This window comes from Microchirus variegatus, assembly GCF_963457635.1.
Source record: "Microchirus variegatus genome assembly, chromosome: 17".
Taxonomy (NCBI): domain Eukaryota; kingdom Metazoa; phylum Chordata; class Actinopteri; order Pleuronectiformes; family Soleidae; genus Microchirus; species Microchirus variegatus.
In genome coordinates this window covers 12,692,827-12,709,509 of record NC_139818.1, presented here as the reverse complement: position 1 = coordinate 12,709,509, position 16,683 = coordinate 12,692,827, and the positions used below count along the sequence as shown (strand labels likewise).

The window sequence follows — 16,683 nt, the reverse complement described above, 5'->3', positions numbered from 1 at the left end:
TCTTACCTACTGCTGATATAAATATGTTGACAGTAATTAAGAAAATATTACATTTTCTTTTCCTGACAATGGGAATTGAAAGTTGTTCTGTGTACCAATTATATGGAATTAGATTTGAGTCCGTATTTTTCAAGCAACACCTTAAGAAGCAAACAACACTTTATGAATTGAGCAAACAAAAATGATCCACAAAATCAAAATACACAAATTGCAAATATAATATCGATTAATTTACCCAAAAATATTGTGTTTTATTTGTTTAAGAATACACTTTTTGGTTGCAATGATCAGAATTTACTTTGCGCTCCCCGATTTGTTCTTTGCACTGTTTTTTTTTGTTTGCGATTCTGATCATAGACAGGCCTTAGGAAGCTGCTTGCTGATTGGCTACTGAGTTTTGAAGCTTGGAGGCTCGGTGTCACTGTCGGTGTGTAACTCGTTCCCCAAGTTTTCCCCATCGACAGCCGACAAAATAATAAGTAAGTATCTAATGTTTACAATCTGACAAATATAAGATACTTACAACTTACAACAGACTCCAAGCCTACTTCCGGTCCATAGATACCGCCCTCTCTCAGCTCCCATCCCCTCCTCTCACTAGTTCTCTGACAATATCAACATGGCAAGCATGCGCGGAAAACAGCGAGAGTGCTATTACAGGAAAAAACGTGCGACACATGGATCAAGCCGAACAGTGCCGAACTGTAGATCCGTTAAAAAGACTTATCAATCCTAAAAACGTGGGTTCATCCCCCCGACAATCACCAGGCAAATGTCTAAAATCTCAATATTCAACAGAGGAGTCTGGTCCGCGACCGGTATCACACTGGCCCTGTATTTCAGTTCAGAGACTGTGTGTGTGCATGTGTGTAAAACTTAATTCATTTGCACATAGTACCCCACATGAATAATTATTTTGTCTTTATTTAAAAAAAAAAAAAATATATATATAATAATTATTGATTATAATCGAAAATCGTATCTGATATTTTACAAATTCGGGGATTTTCATTTTAGGCCATATTATCGCCCAGCCCTACTTAACCCTAAACTCAACCTGCTCCTCAGAAATTAGGTTCTGCCTCATTAGGACCAGGTTTTGGTACCGGTCCTGACAAGTTTGCTCAATTCATAAAGTGTTCTAAAACTTCTTAAAAAGTGTTGCTTGAAAGTATTGACAAAAATCTAATTCCATACTTTTATATATAAGGTCTATTTACATTCAACCCATTGTCAAATGAGTTCATACAATGATGTTTAAGGCTATCAGCGTGTGTTTCTCTTATAGCGGTGTTTAGATTTAGCACAGAGGCAATTGCAACGTTGCTCAAGTAAAGCGAGGCGACTGCAGTTGCAGCATGACTGAAAACGCTGAAAAGTACAAAGAGTGAATTCTACTGCTCAAAAAACCGTCTTCAGGCAAAGAATGCAGCACACAAATAATGTTTCTGTTCACAAAGGCCAAAACGATGACAGAATCACAAAAACAACATAAATCAGAAGTTGTGGACTATGAAATTTCTTTGGATGAACAATAATAAAATAACCTTGGGCTGAATTGATGGGGTTTTTGTGCTACTTGACAGGATGAAAAACTCATCAATGGCAAACTTATCAAAAGATGAAGCGGCTCAATCTTTCCTCAGTCAGAAGTGTCCTGGGACTGAGCAGCATTTTCCATTTTACAGGTGAAAGTGAGCACAATATGTTCTGCCTTTTTATTTTTGTCGACTTTCCATTTCCTTCTCTCTCTTAACTCTTGCATGATCCTGCCATTCCTTCAGCTCGATTATATTCTTTCGCTTGTGAATGAATGGAGCCTCAGTGTTAACGGAGGATGTGAAGTCACCCTCTTGGCACAGTGGCAAAGGTTGGCACCTGGATGGAGCAGCTGTGTCGCCGCCTGTGACTGACAGATTGCAGCTTGTGAAACCTGGACAAACAGGCACACAGTCGTGCAGACAGGGGGGCTGGAGACAGGCCACTTAATTAATCTCAAACACCATCAAGCCTCAAATACCATTTTGACTGGACCACCGCTCCTGTGCAGGTTTACTCACCTGTGCTCCAAATCCAGACCAGTGGAGTAGAAACAGATGCACGTCCAAATGATTTCAACAATTTAGTTTGAGTGCTAAACTCAAACTAATACTAATACTGTAGCTGCGTGTCTCATTAATAAAGCAGATGGACAGGCCTCATAAGTGAAGTCCAGCAGGAAATGTGTGTCTTCTGTAATATGATCAAATAAGCTGTTGCCCAGAGGTTGATTTTGGATCTTTCATGCAAACTATTGGCCCGAATTTTCATTTTTAGAGTTTCTAAGCCTTTTTCTTGGAGTCCAAACTTGTTTCAAGGTTTCAAATTGCTGTTCCAGGTAATTTTTTTTTTATCTTTCTCGGCACCCTCGATTCAAATGCTGAACTTGGATGATGACGTGGGTTTAGTTTTCGGCACAGATTATACAGAACTGAAACAAATTAATCGGAGACTGATAAAGAAATTTATTCTGTGGTTTAAGAAATGTATCAGTGCAAATTTACATTAGCTATCTATATTCCTATATTTATATATACGTGTATACGTATATATATGAATATATGTATATATAAATACACACATATATATATATATATATATGTGTGTATATTTTACACACATTTATATATATATATATATATATATATTTATATTACTCATTATTGTAAACTGAATGTTTGGGTTTTGAAAGTTTTTTTTTTACTTCACATGTATTCCATTTTTCAATAAATATATTGATTTTAGACATTATATGGACATAATTCACCAAAGCAGTTGCGTAACTATGGTAACACCAGTGCTGTGGTGGATAAAAAAGTGGACGCTGTGGTGATGCCATGTATGTGAGTTGTGAGCTAAAAACATGCTGTTTAGTTTATTCTCATAACTCCTGCAATATAAATGATTGGATATAGAAGATTTTAGTTCTGCTTAACAACAGGGGGGAAAAAGTAAGTATCGCTTTTAAAAAAAAAAAACCTGCAACCTGTTAGGCATTTTGTAGCGTGGTTCCAGTGAAAATGTCAGAGACTGTTTACTTTACAGTGTATTCATTTATTAATTAAAATGTCAATATTTGCCCTTCTGTATCAATTATATTGCACAAAGGACAATGATATATCACCAAATCCATATTCTGACCCACGCCTAGCCTGCACTGTATGTTAACCCACCTGAACCATGTTAATTTCTCTCCATGGTTAATGCACGATGCAAATCCTCAACATTAAACCAATTATCTCTGTTAAATCTATGAACAGAGCACCGGAGAGGTCATGTGCCTGTGAAATCAGCTTTTAATCACTCTCCCTTGCATGGAAATTGATATTGACTGAAGTTAAAACAGCCACTGAAAACATTTCTCAGTGATGTCTTGTTCTGTGCCCTCGGTGAAATCAACAATCACAGGATAAAAATGTGGTTCTAAAGCTAAAAAAACCCCGCAAAACAACAAAGAGTGTAGATCCTGCATACCCACCAGCAGGATGAAGGTATGCAAAGGCGGGGATATCAAAAAGCAGATACACTATCAAACTGTTTCACTTGAAGCAGAAGAAATGTGATTCCCGTAGAGCACACTTTGAAATACAGAGCTTAAGATTTAAAGTGAGACGAATGAAAAATAACACGTGCAACAGTGCTCTGGCACAGAGCGCCGTCATGCAGAATTCAAAACTTGGCGTCATTTCAAAAGCCTCTATGTGGTCTCCATCTCCTCAGACATTAAAGTCCCTCCTCGAGCGACTGAGGAAGCGAAATATTGAAGCAATGCCAGAAAAATGCACCGGTTTGACTGACAGGTTTTTATTACTCTGATAATTACTTCATCACAACCCTCTTAGAGTCCACTGTTTATTTACATGCCAGTGCCATTCAAAAATCTCATTAAATCCCAGCCAATGGTATGGACTTCTATTAACCTCCAACCATTCATGTTTGCGTCTCGATCGCTATTTGAATTCCTAAGTTGGCTCATTAGTCTTCATTACCACACACACAAGGTTTATTTCCTGGCATTTGGCATGTTTAGAATTTCATCGACATCGGGGTACTGGGGGATATATCAAGAATATCTTGTCCTCTTAATAGTTTTTATTCCTAATTATAGAGAAATGTGTACATTTCCTCCTGCAGCAAGCAGATATACTAGCTCCAGCAGTAGCCTGCAGAAATGTTGCTGATTATTATGGGATCATAATTATATATATGAAGTACTGTGACAGTGGCAGAATGTAAATGTATTTATAACCATGGAAACTAATGATAAACACAGGTCGAGTCTGTCAAAGAGCATCCAAGAAGCAGGAAAATGTAATTTTTTCGTTGCTAATGAAGTCAACATCAGTGCATTCGTGCCATCTGAAAACCCCTTTGTCTTCTTTCATAGGAAAAACATTGGAGAAATGAGAGAAACAGAATGAGCTCAAGGTTAAGACGGAGGGCCTTTAAAATACATCAGTCCGCATTGACACGTGCATAAGGGGACCTTTAAGAATACTTTTCTAAAGTGAAGGAACACATTCAGAGGGAAGATATTTTGGCTCTGTGATATATCTGAAGAGTGAGAGGATGTGTGTGGGTGTGTAGGGGACATCGAAAACAGATGATGTGCCGAAGAATCCCGAAGGATTAGAACTTTCCCTAGCGATTAACCAACCAGAAAGCAGTGATATAATTATTGTTTAGTTTATCAGTATTTCATAACATGGCACATGTCCCAGCGCCTAAAACCACCTCTTTGTATTTCTTGTTGTTTGTTCTGTCTGACCAAACACAACATTTAAATCATCCATCATCGTCCATCTATCCTATGTATCCAATTCAGCAGATCATGTAACACAACACTGAAATAAACTGATAGCATTGAGATTAAAACGTTTGTTTTGTTCACTCTGAGGGAGTGTGTCTGTGTGTTTGTGTGTATTGTTATTAGGAAAAGGGTGTTGACCCTGTCTGGTGAACTGATGCATGGCGTCCCTGTCCAACATTAACAGGATTGGACTCAATTCTCGCTCATTTTTCCCCCCACGAGACACGGGCAGCCTCACATAAATCAAACATGTATTTAATGGAGAAAATTGTTTTCGCTTCCCCTCCAGTGACACTCGGAGCCTCCGCTTAGTTGACAGCGTGCCGTGATTAACTGACTCTATCGAGTATTGCAACAGATATATTTAATTTTTCACTCCAGCCACTGAGCTGTGAGAAGAGCAGCCTCCAAAGCACAGAGGTATGACACAGACGATGGAGTGTGACAGGTTCGATCGAAAGCCCCTGCTTTGCCGAAGCGCTGAGGCAGCACTGTTCTCTGTGGAGGCAGGTGCCGCTATCTACATCTGATTGTTGAATCCAATAATTTACGACAGATTACGCTGGATTAACACAACCCATAATGCTTCCCTTTATGATCTGGACCTGGAATGCCATCGTGCCTTCATTGGACCAACTTTGCAGATTGCATCATGAATGTAATCTTTTTTAGAATGAATGTCAGCCATTCTGCTAATACACAACAAATGACACATTTCCATCCATTCATCTTCTACCGCTTTATCCTCCACACGAGGGTCGAGCTGTGCCGATCTCAGCTGAAATAGTGCGGTAGGTGAGGTCCCACCCCGGACAGGTCTCCAGTCCATCACAGGGACACAGAGACAAACAACCATCCACTCTCACACTTATGGTCAATTTTGTGTGTCCAATTAACCTAATCCCCATATTACATGTTTTTGGACTGTGGGAGGATTCAAGGATCTTCTTGCCTCAAAGGCAAGAGTGATAACCACTACACCAACCGCATGTTGGTGTTTTTTTAAACAAGCTAAAAAGATGATGGGTCCCAAAAGGCACCAGTGTATGGGCCAATTCCAATTCCTATCTTAACCTTCAAGCTCAACCCTTAATCTTAACTGGCCCTCAAAACCAGTTGAGGGTGTTGAGGGTTATATTGTCACTTAGAAATGGGACACCCCTTAAATGCAGATACGTCTTCAGACTGTGAATAACGCGCAAGCTGCGTCCAGTCTGTCAACTCCAAAAAGGAAGAAGAACACATTTACGTCACGATTATTTATTACGATCCATTTGTCAGTCAAGTTATTAGGTTGTCAGTTAGTTATAAGGTGATAATCATCGATACAGCCCTTAAACTTGGCCCTCAACTTAATTTTTCTAAGAATCGGGACAGCACTTGCAGTAGCGGGAGCACAGATTTTTGAGATTGAGGGTTAAGATTGAGGGTTAAGCAAAGAATTGGAATTCACCCCATGTCTGAACTTTTAACACCGACTACTAAGCACACACCAGCATTAGTCATTTGAGCTCTGTATGTATCTCTGTCCTACATCAGGCCACATGAATTTTTCATTTTTGGTTTCAATTGATCTTAGTCTACATTGAAAAAGTTGCAGTTGTATCTAAATCCTCCACCATGTCTGTGGATTAAGTTGTCCAACAAAAACTTCCAAAAGGATTTTCATTGCAGACAAGTGACTTATATTTTTCTTACCATTTACAAATAACACCAGAAATCACTGTTCTACTATTCCAAGTTAAGCCATGCAGAGTATATGTAGTGCATGGTGCTGTCCATATGATGTGCATCATTGAGTTCAGATAACAAAATACTTTGTTTACTTTGCTCGAGTGTCCTATGAAAAACTTTTGAATTGTTGTGCAGAGTTTCATTTTCAAATCACACACACGACGAAGCAGAAACAGAGTTTTCTTTTTTTTTTTCTCTCGGTTGCTTCATTGGCAACTACATCATCAACAATGCGACCTGAAAACGGGCCGTTAGGTTACAGATCCGTGTGTATAATGCGAAGAGGAGCAAATCAATCCTCAAACCACAAGCATCGAGCAGGTGTAAGGATCTCTCGTAAGCTCATTTGTAGCTAAATCTACAGCTCCAGATGTATTTCTCCAATATTAAACTTGTTGATTTCAGCAAGTCAGAGGGAGCAGTGATGGACACTGAAGTGTTGGCGTTCACTTTTGTCTTTCCAAATATAAAACCAAGCCTCCACACTTTTTTCACCTGCTGTAAATGTAACCATAGAAAATATTACAAAGTACTAAGCTACAAGAGTGCATATTGTGGAGAAGCAATGTGCAATATAATATTTAACCTTCTGCATGATTTAATGAGGTTTGGTCCAAGTGGTACAGTGCATCTCTCTCTCTATTTCATATTTCTACAGGTACTACTACTATCTTTATGATTTCACTAAGTGCTCAATAGAAATTAACTTTCACAGTTAAAATTATATGGGAAACTAATTTAAGTACCTAAAATGCATACCTGAGTAAAAGTACAGATAATGACTTTGGTAGAAGCTAAATTCACAGTTAGGATAGAGCCATGGTGGCTCAGTAGGTATGGCGAGTTGTCTTTCAACTGGAAGGTTGTGGGTTCAATTCTTGGCTCTGTTAGTCTATCATAATGTCCTTGAGCAAGACAATTAACCCCGTGTGAATGGGTATGAAAGATGTGTGAATGGCTGAATGGCAAAACTCTAGTGTAAAAGCAGCTCATCAAAAAGCCCTATAATACCAACTCTTCTTCTGATTTTATCTGGTCGTAACGACTAACAAAGATAGTTAAACCATAAAATCCTCCTAATATGTCACAGAGACTCAGGAATAATAGTCATATAACAAACTGAACTCACCAACAACAACAGTACAGCCAAAATATTCACAAAATGAAATTCTGCAGACCTCAAATCATGTTTATTTTTTTGAAATCATGTTTTAGCATGTGGCGCCACCTTCTGCCGTCTACCAATCATTTCAGTCAGTAGAGTGTCAGCTGCCGAGCAACCACGGGTTGCCAGTTACGTCTGAGCTACAATGGTGGAGAAAACGAAACCTAAAATACCTCAGTATTTTGAATTTGAGCGCAATAACCGCTTTTGGCCACATTCTTACATATGGCGCCTTTAAGAGTAAATGTAGTGGAGTAAAAGTGAAAGCTGTTAGAAATACAAATAAATTGAAGTACAAATACGTAAATTTTGGACTAGAGTACAGTAACAATGTATTTGTAAAACATTGCTTCTTTCAAACTGTTTTGTTCTCAGTTTCACGCCTCACACATCTAATAAGTTGTATTACAGTAGCTGGGAGGTCTCCGTGCCTTTAAAAGGTGTTTGATAAAGCTTAAGTGGGATTCTCTTTTTTCCCTGATTACTTAAAAAAAGGTCCTATTTCGAGGATCTAGAGGCTTGTAATTATCTCTGCGGTCCAGTAGCTGCTTATAAAACCACATTTGCTGGGCTAGTTTACCCCCGCATTAACACATAGTCACAGAAATTCAAAGGTGAACTTTCGAGCCCTCACTTGCGACTCACTCACTGGTGGCACTGACATCACTTTTAAAAGGCGAGTATAAACCACGGTTTATCCTTTTAATGGCAGCTGGCAAGACTTGACAGCCTGACTAGACAGCCTGACAACAGTATATATTATATACTGTTGTCAGGCTGAATGTTCAGGTTTTTATTGAATTGTTAAGATGAAAATGATCAAAAACATTCTGATAATCTTCATGCATCTTGATACACCAAGCTTTCTCCTGCATCTTCATTTTCAAGACAGATCTTGTTAGTATTGATCTCTAGGCAGAGACGGCCAGTTTTATTTCAATGGTGTAAGGAAAATAAAGCAAATTTTCCCCACTCGAAATGTATTCCATGGTCTTTGTTTAGCCCTTACACCAGCACAGAGGAGTTTCTACAAATATCATTAAGGTCAGACTGTAATCACCGTCCAGCCTTGACACACACAACATGGAATGAAAGAGATGAGTAATGCCCAGGCAGCACTAGAACCACAAAGCAGCAGCTGCTTTAGCTCCTGCGAGTTCAAACCGGCCCTAACAACAAACACATTTTCACAAAAGACAAAATAGAGACATGTTCATCTCATTTCAATGGAAACAGTGAATCATAATGAGGTCAGTGTTCATTCTTTCCTCAGACGTCCGCAGAAATGATTTTATCGGACACCTAACCCAGCCCCCACTCACTCACTGACATCTGTAAAAGTTATTAATTCTCAGTCGACTGCCCTCCTGTGTTTTTTGGAAACTTTTTATCTTCTCTCATTATGCAGGAAACTCACAGAAGCTGTAGTAAAAATTGAGATTGGTGCTCAGTTCATAAAAATACTCTCTGACAAAGCCAACTGTGGGGGTCACGCTCGGCCAACGCATATATTGTGATGGAGACATTTTCTAACCGTCAATCCAGGGAAGGTGGAAAATAAAATATCTCAAAACACAGAAATGATTATGTTCGCTACAACTACAAATAAAAGCCTTTGAATTTCAAGGGCATATGATGCTGTGAACAGCCAAAACTTTTGCGACCTACTTAAAAATCCAGTAGTTTGATGGAAAAACACCAAACTACTAAGATTTCTTGTCCGCCACCACTGTGCATTAATGACACTGACATATCACTGCCAATTGTTAACACTTTGAAGGTTTGGCATGCCACTTTTAAACATCAGCACTACTGGAGTGTGTGTGACTAAACGAGCCATCATAAGACACAGCCAAGTAGAATTACAGGAGGTTCAGGTCCAAATATTGAGCAATTTACTTCTCTGGAATTGGAAAAACACTTAAAATACAAGGGTCCCGGCAACAAGCACACACATACCGACATGTATTTCCCCTCATCGCCTACCTCATGTGTGATGAAATGCAATTTCTGAGCTCAGAACACACAAAAAAAGATGAGACATCACAACCCCCACATTTGTTTCCTTTTCAGTAATTTCCACTGGGCTTTAATGGAGACAGAGGCTAAGACAGGCGGTTGTTGGGAGGCATGTCTGACTGCAGATATGGGGCTGCCTGCAGGCAGAGTGACTCATAACTGAATGACTTGCTGAAGAGACAAACAGCCATTACACGATCACTTCATCATCAGTGTTGTGTTGCCATCAGAGGTAAACGGTCTTACACACACACGCACTCAAAAACATTGCTATCATCTACGAATGACAGACGAGGAGCAGCTGCAAAAAAATTCACACCGTGTGTGAGGATGAAACTCCTGAAATCTATAAGCTCTAGCGGGGTGAGTTACTGCAGTAAATGAAAGGAGATAAACTGACAACAATAGATAATGGGAGGATTTTTTAAACCAGCATCTGGGAAAAAGAAAAGCAGAATTTTAATGAGAGCCACTCAGAAGCTTGTGGCAATTATGATGACGGTAGTGGGGATGACAAAGACCAACTGTGCTGCTGTAGCAATGACCAACACATTCTATAGCCCCATTAGGGAAACCCACCCCCAGCCCACCCCCCACCTCAGTCTTGCTGACGGAACTGCGTCGGCATGTGGTGCCACCACGGTCAAGCTTTGATACATTCTAGCTGCTGAATGGTTGTAATGTATCAGGGTGAATCATTTCTGGTCCACATGCAGCTCCCAGCTGGCCTTCATTAAGCAGGAGACTGAAACACCAACAGTTGAATCCACACATTCTCAAATCGATGGGAGATTATTGACCTTTACTCACTTCCCCCGGGTAATTGGTATGGGTTCTGTGATAAACAACCAATATAAAATCTCTCATTTAGACCTCGGGCAGTTACTATTTATTTATTTCATAGCGAAAGAAATAAAACCTTACAAACATACAGACATAATATGGTCGTCTATACATCGTTCTTTGTTGGTGTGACTTAAGCAGCAGCTGTCTGGCTTCCCTCTCTCTCTCCCCTCCCCCACTGACACCCCCTTTAACCAAGCCCCACAATAATCCACTGATGGTCCAATAGAGACTTGGGATAATGGTGTTCTTGTATTACATTTTATTTCTCTGCAGAGATCTATATCTGCTTTAGTGCACCAGGTTTAATATGAGATCAGTCATTGCAGAGCCTTAAGGGTGAGTTCACCTAAATTACACAATTGTATTTTCTCATACACCTCGATGAAGCCACGCAGATAGCTTTAGCCGATGTCTTACAGTTTTCCGACTCATGGGATTTCTGTCCTCAGTGGACATGAATGAAACATTGGTGCTTCGCATTGCTTTGGAACATTACTCCTCCCAAGCTATGCCAAATGACTGTCCATTTCTCAAGGTCAAGTGAAAAGAACAAGACCAAAAGTGCATGTTAGTCTCTCTTTTCCTTAGTCTTGAATTGTTGTGGAGAAAATAATTGACAATGCAGACAGACGTGAAGTACTTACAGACGAAGCAATCTATCGCAATATATCGCGATGACCAATCAGCGTTGAGATTCCTCCGAATGACATCGCATACGAGCCGGCGGCCAGACTCCACTCAGGGAAACTTATTATTTTTGTGTGAGGACACTCGGGGTAGTACAACACTTTATCTCCTGTGAAAATGTCTGCAGAGAAGAAAACTCGTCTTTTGTGGTTTCACAACATACCACACGGAGCCAGACACAACCTGGCGAGCTCCAGACACAACCTTGGAGCTCCCAAATTTAATGGTGAAACTCGTCACGTTGTGTCAGGCTCCGTAAGGTGAAGTTTCTTCTCTGCAGACATTGTGCCAAGAGAGAGTGCAACAATGCCTTTGTTGACGGTGAAAAGAAATGCGACAAATCGCGAGAGGCTTCCGCTTGGCTGCTTGAGTCGCTGTTTTTTGGGGGGTTCTTCTTACACAGAAATACACTGTAAATGTTGTAAACACAACAAACGGGGCAGTATTTCTTCCGAGCAAATAAACAGGAGCACGCTGAGCTAGCGAGGACTCTTTCTGTGACGTAGTAAAGTGAAATACGATGTGGTGTCTTTTATTCTGAAAAGTAAGTAAACCGGATGCTTTATTTTCCTACTTCCTCTCCTGCTCGTGCTGAATTCCGCTGAATTTATGCACTGAATTTACGTGGCTCTGCTGTAGCATCCGCCAGAGAAATGCTGATATTGGGGACGACGGTTGGTGACGTAGAAACGGGAAAGTGACGATAGCCTGGTAAGAGCCAGCTAATACGTAAATTCAAATTTAATGGGTAGTGTTAGCCAGGGAAGGCAGTACATACACCAATTTTAACACAAAATGTAATTTAAATACTTTACACAAAACTACCAAGAGTTGGACCTGGATCACTAAATAATGTTACCAATGCTGGGCATGTTAACGCGTTTCCATGACGACTGATTGGAAAAAGATGTGCGTGACATCATGTTTGCGTGACTCCCAATTGTTAAAATGAGTCCAATGCTAGTAACGCTGGACTTTAAAAACAGCGCCGTTATCGCGACTGTAAAGAAGCTAACGCAGCTAGACTGGTAAACAGTGCCTGGACTCAAAACATGGCGTCGCATGCGTCCAGTCAGTCATCATGGAACGTTAACGCCGTTAACTTGCAGTGGAGCAACAGTCAAATAGCCTCTCTTGATCGTCAATGATGGTGCACCCGTGTATGTGCGTCGCATTAGTTTGTGCATGTGCGTGTGTGTGAGAGAGGATGTGTGTGTGTATTATTTGGAATTCCTCCTTATTCTCGGAAAAAAAACATGTTGCATAACCGTTTCCTGGCTACCAAACCTTGTGATATAAAAAACAGCACGTTGGGTCATCCAAAAGTCTTGGACAACAGCTCAGTTCACCTTCAACCTGTTAGCCAATAATATAATTTATAGTAAGAAGGCTCATTAGTTGGAGTCAAACACATCCAGTCCCCAAAATCTCAATCTGATATTTTCACCAAATTGTTCAGCACTAGTTGCAAGAGGACAAAAAAAAGTCCGGGTTTTGTCACAAGAGTCTCATAAAACAGGGATGTAACGGTTTGATAAATTTTATCAAACCGTTACATCCCTGTTTTATGAGACACAGGTCCACACCAGTATCCTCTGCAATTAAATTGCAGAGGATACTGGTGTGGACCTGTGATGGTATCAAACAGCAGGGGAATACGAGTAATATGAGAAGCTGCTTGGCAAATCGTCACCCAGAAAAGAGGAAAAGAATCTAGCAAATCCAAATGACCCTAGGGGCCGTTCACATGCAGTGTCTTTTGCACAAGCCAGAGTGACGGTGTAGGACGTTGCAATGTGCCTGTTTTTTTGTGACACCAAGATGAAAACAAACGGTCCCGTGTTGGATTTTGGGTTATATAAACCCATAAATACTACATATTGTACCTTTAACTTGCAGAAACTTCACTCAACTCAAACCCCCCTGGTTTTGATGCTGGGTAATGAAGGGATGTTAAAGACGCCCAACCCCACAAGCGCTTTTGGTTAAAAACACTCTTCGGGGCAGCGGTGGCTCAGTTGGTAGAGCACCTGCCCCATATGCTGAGGCTGAGTCCTCGCTGCAGGCGACCCTGGTTCGAATCCCGCACCAAGCGGTCTTTCCTGCGTGTCATTCCCCCCATCTCTCTGCCTCCCGTTTCCTGTCACTCTATACTATGCTATCATTAAAAGGCAAAAATGCCCAAAAAAATATTAAAAAAAAAAACACTCTTCCACACATTTTTCAAGCATTATCAGACAATGGGGTTACCTGGGGTAAAAATGACCCCAAGTAATACTAATCCCATGTGAATAGACCAGCAGTAAATATGTGGAGAAATATTCCGTCATATCCTGTTAACAAGCAAGTTTTACGCTAATTTTCAAAATGGCGTTTTCGGCACACAATGGACACCATTCCAAACCAATAAAAGGTCAAAAGCACTTGCCAGAGGTACGGGACTTCTGATTGCTTTAGGTAAATAAATATCTTCCCAAATGGTGAATTTACCGACAATGCCCCAGATACGATATCAAGGCTTGAGGTTCCCAGGGATGATGGACTCAACAGCAGGGCATTTCATGGCGGAGAGGGTCGTCTCCATCTGCCACCCAGCCAAACTCCACTCACCCTCAGAGGGTGGAGAGGAGTGCACTGGAGCGCCTGGCTGGCTCCGAGTCTCATAATTTTCTGGATTTTGGTCTTTTGGCTGACCCTAGCTTGGTACTCTATCCTGTTATATGCAGTACAAAGTTAACCCTTGCACTCAAAAGGCTTTCAAAACCTCCCAAGGCAGCCTCCAATCGTCTTTAAAAGAGGTAGAGAAAAGGTGCAAAGAAAACACCTGATCCCTTTATATCACAATATTTTATATCATTTTTACTTTAGAAATGATGGACACATGGATGATCACAGATACCTTCCACAAGTATTACATATCCCAAGAGAGAGCCCCAGGAAATACTAATCCTGAGTGCATAGGGGTTAAGTATAAAACCCTTTACTTCTCGTACTGAGGCTACATTTACACCAGCTGGATATTTTTATAAACGGATATTTTCTTCCCTCCGTTTTTTCCAAAATAACTTTCTAAATTCTAAATAACTTTCCTACCAAAAAGTTTCTGTTTATACTAACCCGCATAAATATGCTGTCGAAAACCATCATAACTACGCCAAGCCTGTGGGCGGCAGTGTAGGAAGAAGGAGAAAACCATACAAGCCAATCAGAATCCTCAACGACAACAACAACGACGACTGACCTCTCACCCTCGATATATGAACTTAACTATTCAAGTGACAGAGTGACAGCAGCAATGAATTCTAAAATTCTCACGCCACTCCTCCGGGACCTCATTAATAACCTCATTCTCAGTCTGCCAAGGTCGGACCCAAAACCGGCGATGCCGACGGTGACGCGGTCTGGCTCACCTCCGAGCCCTGATACGTCTCTGCTCCTCTATGTAATATAGGAGCTGTATTTGCAAATGCAAACATGTAAAAATGATCATAACCAAATGTAAAAAGGTCGCATTTTTGGAGCGTAGATTGCCCTTAAACTCTTTCTCCATTTACATGCAAACGCGAAAACTGAGTTTTCCAAAATTGTTTTCGCCGTTTGTGTGTAAACGCAGGGGAAAGTCGCCCTTTTTAAAAATACCCGTGCTAGTGTAAACGTAGCCTGAGATAATGTTGTTTTCAGATGATGATTTCACTGTAGGATTACATTACGAGCCACAAATTAAATTCTGTTAGACTGAGTCAGAAATCTACAACCTGATACATTAGATCTAAAAATCTGAAGTAGAGGATTTTTTTTTTTTTTTTTTTTTTAAAGAAAAAATATTATAATTAGAATGAACTGGCCCTTTAAAGGCGTTTATTACCCACTTGATTAGGGGGCATATATAAATAGCCTGTAGTCTCATATAGACAGACCTCCTCACCCTCAACATTAGCACCCCAGAGAGAGAGAGAGAGAGAGAGAGAGAGAGAGAGAGAGAGAGAGAGAGAGTCTGACTCCCACTCGTCACATCGGGAGCTTGAGAGAGAGAGAGAGAGAGGCAGAAGCTGTAACAGAGCAGAGCGCACAACTTAAAGCGCACGTAGAATCCACAGTTACTTGTACATAAAGCAGTGATAAATACACGGATTTACAAGTGCCCACTGGTCAGTGAGCGGCGGCGGCGACGGGGATGGAAACACGGTGAGAAGTTGCCGGATGCGGGTGGTCGTGCGAGCGCAGCCGGCACCGACAGTGAAGACTCGTGGTAGGTTTTATTTTTGTTGTATTTCCACGCGTTCCATGTGTGATTTTTCTTCACTTAAATATACACGGTTTGATTTCTGTGCGTGCTTTATCATCATTATCATCATTATTATTATTATTTATTTTTTTTAAATGATGGACAATCTTATACTGACTGTGCGCCCGTCTCTGTGTCGCTGAAGTTCGTGCCATCGGTGCGTGGAGCGAGTGGGCACAGAAATGGAAAAGTTTTTTTGTGTGATTAGACTGTGTGTGTGTGTGTGTGTGTGTGTGTGTGCTCTGCCTGTATAAAAGCGCAGACGCCGCCAACATAACGGGCTCCTTTGAGCGGAGCTGCTCCCGCTGCCCGTGCACAGAATGAATGGCTCACTCTCTCTCATCCACAGCCCACGAGTTGACTCAGTTTTCCTCGCATGTAAGCGCGAGAGACACCGATGCTCTGTTTAGAACACGCACCGCTTGTGACGTCCCGCATCAAATAACGCGTCCATTATTATCGTAAATCTGAAAAGGATTGCATTTATTCTCAACAGTAACCAGATCGTATGCGGGGATTTTTCTTTTTCTTTGTCCCTGCGCGTGGATGTCTGGTTTCCCACTCATGAGAGACACGAGCTGCGGTTGTTGGGGTTGTTGTGGTTCTTGAACCGTGAGAGTCAAAACAAAAGGATTTTCTGCTGGCCAATAGGAGCAGGAGCAGCCTCAGAAGGGATGGAGTGGTCCTCTCTTTCTCTTTGTCCTCTACCTGAGACACCAGACCCTGCTCAGACTGTCAGAAAAAAAAAATCCATAATATGATGAGAATAAAGTCTCAAGAATCTCAAGAAAAAAGTCGGAATATTTTTAGGATAAAGTCGTGATCTATCAAAACTAAAGTCTTAATCTTTCGAGAATAAATTCATAATATTATGAGAGTAAAGGTGTCATTTTCCAAGAATAAAGTCGTAATCTTTCGAGAATAAAGTCGTAATCTTATGAAAATAAAGTTGTAATCTTTCGAGAATAAAGTCGTAATCTTATGAAAATAAAGTTGTAATTTTATGAGAATAAAGCCGTAATATAAAGTTATAATATTATGAGAATTAAGTCGTAATGTTCCAAGATAAAATTGTAATGTTCCGAGAATAAAGTCGTA

The 16,683-nt window shown here is 40.7% G+C and overlaps 1 protein-coding gene across 1 annotated transcript in view; it reads left to right on the top strand.

Annotated features, from left to right (window-relative positions):
• The first annotated feature begins 15,353 nt into the window (after window positions 1-15,353).
• LOC310938922 (carbohydrate sulfotransferase 15-like) overlaps window positions 15,354-16,683 on the top strand; it is a 38,645-nt gene continuing 37,315 nt past the window's right edge. The window contains exon 1 of the mRNA XM_083903556.1: window positions 15,354-15,549. The gene's annotated coding sequence lies outside the window, so the exon portion shown is untranslated. The remainder of the gene's footprint in view (window positions 15,550-16,683) is intronic.